The sequence below is a fragment of the Poecilia latipinna genome, unplaced genomic scaffold, assembly GCF_001443285.1.
Source record: "Poecilia latipinna isolate Pla-1442-1.1 unplaced genomic scaffold, P_latipinna-1.0 Scaffold103, whole genome shotgun sequence".
Lineage (NCBI taxonomy): Eukaryota > Metazoa > Chordata > Actinopteri > Cyprinodontiformes > Poeciliidae > Poecilia > Poecilia latipinna.
In genome coordinates this window covers 520,697-527,696 of record NW_015112719.1, presented here as the reverse complement: position 1 = coordinate 527,696, position 7,000 = coordinate 520,697, and the positions used below count along the sequence as shown (strand labels likewise).

Genomic DNA, 7,000 nt, shown 5'->3' with positions numbered 1-7,000 from the left:
GAGAATGAAACAGAATATTTCCAGTTTGATAACTGTCAGGAGGAAAAGCGAACAAAAAAAATCAAAATTATCTCTAGAAAATGCTTGGAGGGTATCAGAAGGAGGAATGGAAGAGTTCACATACTTTCTAGAAAAATCTCCACCTCTCCAGCAGAAGGTCATGTTGAAAGAGCAGAAAGAACGGATCAGACTGACAGCCTGCATCCAGAACCTGCAGGACAGAATCAGGTTCACTGAGTTAAAACTCAGAGATGTTGAATGGACTCAGTTGCATAGCAAAAAGATGAAACGTGATCAAACGTTAAATATTCCTGAAACCTACATAGTAGCAGAGCCTCTTACATATGGAAGATGTAGTTATGAAACAAATCTCTGCTGTCTTGTCTGTGGGGAGAACTGTCACTATCATGGATGCACAGAGGCTTTAAATCCTGAACAGTGTGAAGTGATGATAGATGGAAAATGTACTTCATGCACCAAGAAGTGTCCTGCATCATATCATACCATAAAGAACTGGAGATATTTAATCAGGACCCAGAAAGTTGAGAAAAATAAAGATGAATTAAAACAACAACATAAACAGAAAGGGGAAGATGGAGAGAAGAAGATGAAACTTTCAGAAAGACTTGAGAAGGAGAAAATAAAACTCAGAGCAGAGAGGACACAATTACTAAATGAAGTATATGGGCTTTTTATCAGCCAGCATGAGTTAACTAAGAATAATGCTTCGATCAATGACTCAGTTTCCACTTATGTCATCTGGGACTTCCTCATCAAGAAGATGAAGGAACAAGGAGATGAAGAAAGGTTGCAGGACCTGGAAGAAATATACAACCAGATGGATCAGGGAACCATAACATCACTACAACGCAGGTATCAAAATGTTCATTCTCTACTAAGTCACGTTGATGTGTTACAGTTTGATACTTCTGTGTTTTACAGACTAAAGTTTCTGTGATTTCTATGAGAGGTTTTACTAAATATCACCATTCAGTCTGAACCTAAAGGAAACACAAGGAAGCTTTTATTTTTGGAAATTTACAATATCTTTCACTTCTGACGTTCAGTGTTTATAAGAAAAGTTTATTGGCCTTTGAAAAAACAAACTGGCATCATTATGACATTACCAATATTTAACTTGAAAATGGTCTCAAAACAATATAATTTAGTGATCGATTTATTCAACAGACTCATGGTCCACATAGACATAAAACAACAAAGACATGATACAACAACAAATAAAAAACCTAAAATAGACTTTATACCAGTGTTTCCACAAAGATGACTGGTAGCGTAGTGCTGTGACAGAAGGACATAACCTGCCCCTTGCTGATAATTTATAGATGTATTATTACTGTCATTTAGGAATGTGATATGTACAGTATACAGTAGAAATGATAGAAATTTGCCCTACAATAGAGATCTGTAGCTCAAGAAGAGCATGGCAAATGTCATGGTCGGACAATGAGATAGTGCTGTGGGACAGGGTGACGGTCCTTCTGAAACCACACACGCAAAAAATAACTCGTAAAATCGCAAGTGCAAGCTTACAGGGCCGCGTACAGAGTAAAAAACTCCTGGGGTTTAATTGACTGCATCTCTTAAGACTGCACGAGAGTTAAAGCGTGAAACCAGGAGAAGAAACATGCAATCTGCAGTGTGTGGAAGTCAGGAAATGCAAGCATTTTGGTTTACCACCTTAAAATGAAGCATGTTCTTTAATAGCAGCCATGCAGCTAACTACAAGTTCCAGTCAACACTGGGAAGAAAAAGGGTGATTCAGTGCAGTCATCCATTACATTAAAGTTAGTTTTAGAGATAGATTAATTTATTTGAGTTTTATTTAACCAGTCACCATTGAGATTGGCAATGAGGCACCATTATGCTGCCACATTGCCAGGAATTTTTTAATAAAAAAAATTTAATAATTACAATAAGACTGTTCCTGGAGCTGCACAAATGACATAAACCTGTATATCAAATTTCTCATGAGTGCCTGGAATGCTCTGACATGTTAGAAAACATCTCACTTGCATTGCTAACAGGAGCTATACTGCCTGCGGTACTGTACAGATCTGAGGCTGGATCCTAAAGCACTGTTGCCTAACTGGACACAGAGCTATAAAAGTACTTACCAGATCACACAGTCTGACCAGAGGTACAAGTCATTCATTGTTTTGTTTACAAAGCTGAAGGTAGCAGCAGCAAAACACCAGCTCCTGCAGCCAACTGTTTGCTCCTCCTCCTCATCACGTCTTGTGATTTCTACGTTTCCATCGTTTTCAATGCACTCAAATTCAAATTAAAAAGGCTTAATAATGTTACTTATTGTTTTGGCTGAAGGAGCCAGGCTGTTGGACCATTACACCTCATTTACCCAGAATGCATTGCACCGTGAACAACATGGCAACATTCCTGTGAAAATATTTTATTAAAATGTATTTAAAAAAACTACTTTCAGTATTGTTTTACATCCAAAATAAATATTTCCCAGATAAAGATGATTATTACAACTATTTGTGGTTCCTTTTAAAATGAATATATTGTTTTAATCTTCATTGAATAAGCGGTTGTCCTGTTTTTCTGCAGGATGGCAATCACCTCATCTAATCAGGAGGCTTTAATCTCAGAAAGTGTTAAGATACATCAAGGCCCTCCTGCTGTCTACCAGCTGATACCAAAGAAAGAGATGATAGGAACTCTGAGCAGACTGACCATTGGAGAGAAAGATGAGATGAAGATCAATAAAACCATCTTACTAGTTGGTGAAACAGGAGCAGGAAAATCTACTCTGATCAACGCTCTGTTCAACTATGCTGTGGGAGTGAAGTTTGAGGATGAAATCTGGTTTCAGATTGTTGAAGAGGAGGAAAAAAAGTCATCAAACCCAAAGTCAGACATCAGATGTGATCGTCTATCAGATCTTTGGTTTTGAAGGTCAAACTCTGCCGTTCTCTCTGACTATCATTGATACTCCTGGATTTGGAAGCACCAGAGGTTTTGAAGAAGATGTTTTAGTCAGTCAAAGATTATTTGACTTGTTTCGTTCACGGGATGGAGTTCGTGAGATCAATGCAGTGGGTCTGGTGATGAAGGCCAGTGAGAACAGACTGAGTGGCCGACTGAAGTACATATTTAATTCAGTGACGTCTGTTTGGAAAAGATCTGGAGAAAAATATTTTAGCTCTGATCACTCACTCTGATGGAAAAAGACCTGAAAACGTCCTTCAGGCTCTGGAAGATGCAAATATTAAATGTTCTAAAGATGTAATGAACCAACCTGTTCACTTCATGTTCAATAACCAGCAGCAGACACAAAGATATACAACAGAGAAGGATAAAAAGGCTTCAGAATACTCCTGGAACTTTACAAAAGAAGAAATGGGTCGTTTGAGAGACTTTCTGAAAAACACCAAACCTCTGCCACTGATAAAAATAATGGAGGTTCTACATGAACGGATCAGACTAACAGCCTGCATCCAGAACTTCCAAGAGAGAATTGAGCTGACTGAACTGAAACAGAAAGAAATCAAACAGATTAAAGAGGCTTATAATAAACATGAAGCTGAGATGAAGGAGAATGCAAAGTTCACTATAGCAGTTGATGAGCCCTACAAAGAAAAAGAAACAATCAGTGCAGGAATGTGGGGGTTGGTGTTTTATGAGGGAGCCATTACCTGTAATACATGTGAGGAGAACTGTCACCATCTTGGATGCACAATGGCCTGGAACCCAGCACACTGTGAGGTCATGAAGAAGGGTCGCTGCACAGTTTGTACCAACAAGTGTCCTGCATCAGATCATGTCAAAGAAAACTGGAAATATGTGATAAAGACCAGAAAAGTTGAAAAGACCCTGGAGCATGTGAAAGAGAAATATGAAAAGAATAAAGTAGAATGTGAGACAAAGGCAAACCTTTTGGAAAACCTTCAAAAGGAAACCATCAATCTGACAGAAGAGAGGTCAAATCTTCTGGATGAAGCCTACGGTTGTGTTATGAAATTAGAGCAGATCACCATGAATATTAACTCAGGATCCACTTTGGTTCATATGGACTTCCTGATTGAGAAGATGAAGGAAAAAGGAGACCAGGAGAAGGTTCAAGTTCTAGAGAGGTTGAAGAGCAGGATAGAAAAAGAAATTGAAGGCCAAACCCAATGGCAAAGAGCTGGAAAGAAAGTTAAGGAAGTTCTGAAAAAAATGTAATAGATCTTAAGTGCTGTATTTTAACCCCTGCATCCGAGGTAAACATGATTTGTCACAACCAGTTGACACTCAGAATAAATCACATTGTGAATATTTATCTCCATAAACCACAAATGACTAAACATGATATTCAGATTTATAAGTAAGTAAGTAAGTAAACTTTATTTATATTGCACCTTTCATAGACATAAAAATCACAAAGTGCTTTACAAAAAAGGAAATATAAATAATAAAAGAATCTAGAATATTAACATTTTATATTTTCATCAATTTCTGAAAAAGAGTTACTTTTTTTCTTATTTTAATGTTTGAATAACAAAACCAAAAACATGCTTAAGTTGGCAAAATGTGTTAACATTCAGTTACAATTTTTTATTATATTTTTTTCCACTTTTCAGTTCACCATAAAGACCATTATTTTGGGTCATCTTAGGAAAACTATATAAAGGCGGCCATTTTTGCATAAACTTACTTTTGAGTTTTAAAAAACTTACTTACCAAATGTTTTTATGTAATTTTAACTAGAAAGTTAAACATACAGTTACACAAGTAACTAGAAAATGGGAAAATGGATGTTTTTCTAACTATTTTAAGTCTATTTTTTATAATTCCAATGTATTAATCAGTGGATCCTCTATTCTATTCTGTCCTTTATGTTTGCCTTTAGACAGTTCTGAAATCTGAAACCTCAGCTTCTTTGAAAATTACCTAAATGGACACAGATTTTTTGAAAATACATAAAATAAGTTATCATGGATTCTTTGTTTGCTTGAGAGCAGAATCTGAAATATCTGGGATGACAGACAAGATGGAAAAACTTCTATATTGTATATTTTTATGTTTTAAATGTCATTTTATTCTATTATGTTAAGATGAAATCTCTCTAAAACTTATTTTAAACTGTTTATATAAGAATATAAAAGGAATGAGAGAATAATTCACACATAAAACATTCCTTCATATTAATCGGAATATATTTTATTTTTAAGTAGTCAGTGTGAAGAGTTCATAGATTGTAGATGAATGTTTTGATTTTATATTTAGTTTTATCTCAACTGATCATATTGATTATAAACTTAAGATTATTGATGCTTATTAAGATTTTAAGGTCAACAGTTTATTTTTTCTGAAGAATTTTAAATGTATCAAAAATATTTTGAGGGGAAGAAATAAAGAAGCTGTAGACAGAGGAAAACAATGGGGGGTCTGAACAAAAGCATTCATCTGCTCATACAAAAAACAGATCAAGGAAAATATACACTTGCTATGTGATGTTTCTCCGCTGTTGAATTGATTTGTGCCCAACTCTTCACAATAAAATAAAGAGTAAATAAAATGAGAACAGAAGGTGTGGGCATTCAATTATTTTTGTTTCAATTTTTGTTTTTTGATAGTTTAAAGACTGGACGATTTTATTCAATAATAATTAGTTCAACATGGCTTTCTTGCTCCTATGCTCCTTGGCTTCAAACATTTTTAGTCATGTTGTTCTAACCATCTGTCCTACCTCGTCATATTTTCCTACTGCAGACAGAATGTCTAGACGTGCTACCAAAAACCATGTTGTGGAAAAAATTTGTACCAAGCACTGTTGGATGAAATCACTTAATCAGGTATATTTGTATATTGTGCACAATGCAGAGAGCTTGTAAGACAATCAATATTGAAGAAGTTCCAAATGAAAAGCTCTGTCAGGCAGTCAACACATAGGTTTTATGCCAAGGATAAGGTTTTATATTCTTATCCTTGGTATAAAACCTGTGTGTTGACTTACAAAGGACAACCTTAACCTTGTCAACAAGAGACAGTCTGGATCCATGCAGCTGCAGGAAAAGAACTTCAAACCTTGTGTGTGTAGTCCAAACAGGTTCTTTTGGTGAGAGTTCACAAGCATTTAATATAACATGATCAGCAGATGTTAATTTATAATCTTCTCACCACAACCACTACCGTCATGTTTGTATACCAAATACCTTAGCAGTTAGTGTCAATGTTAAAGACTGATTCCAATTATTATATTTAGGTGACGGGATTTAAGTGGCACTCAGCAGTGATACATAGCATTTGAAAAACAAATATGTGAATGACAAAAACTTTTCTAAAAGCTGAATTCCCATTTAAAAATACCTGCTAGAGTAAATGCATAAAAACCCTTCGTGAGAATAGCAGGCCTATTTTTATATGTAAAGCTACATTTAGATGCACTAAAACCCCATATTAGAATCATACCTTCATAAAATACACAATAGCATAAGTTGATCTGCCAAAACTAAATCAAAATATCGTTGATTCTTTCATTTGAATATCGTTATGAAACATAGAAGTAGCATATGTTACTTCTATGTAATATAGAAATACATAGTGTAGTGAAGTACACTATGTACACAGTGTACTTTACTGTGTACATAGAAGTAGAAATCCTACTTCTATGTACACAGTGATGCACAAAATTATTTAATCAAAATACCTGTTAATACAGGCTGTCTCTTATAGCCTCCTAGATTGCATCTATATGTTGCCACTTCAACACATGGCTCTAATGTTTGGCACACATTTTCCATGAAGATGTCCATCAGCCGACTATGTTTAGTCATGTTTTTGATTCTTTCAGAAAATGGCTTTGGCTTAGAAGTGTGGTCCTAATCCAACCTTAGGCCACACGATATAACGTGTAATCTACACTACCTTTAAGACAAACAAAACATTGTTTAGAAGAGAATGTCATAAATTAAATCTAAGGAAGACTTATGCAAAAAAAAAAAAATAACAACTGGAGTTACTGGAAGGCCTTGGC

General features: G+C 35.4%; 1 pseudogene; it reads left to right on the top strand.

Annotated features, from left to right (window-relative positions):
- Positions 1 to 621: 621 nt before the first annotated feature.
- LOC106944535 (uncharacterized) lies at positions 622 to 4,303 on the top strand (annotated as a pseudogene).
- The last annotated feature ends 2,697 nt before the right edge of the window (positions 4,304 to 7,000 follow it).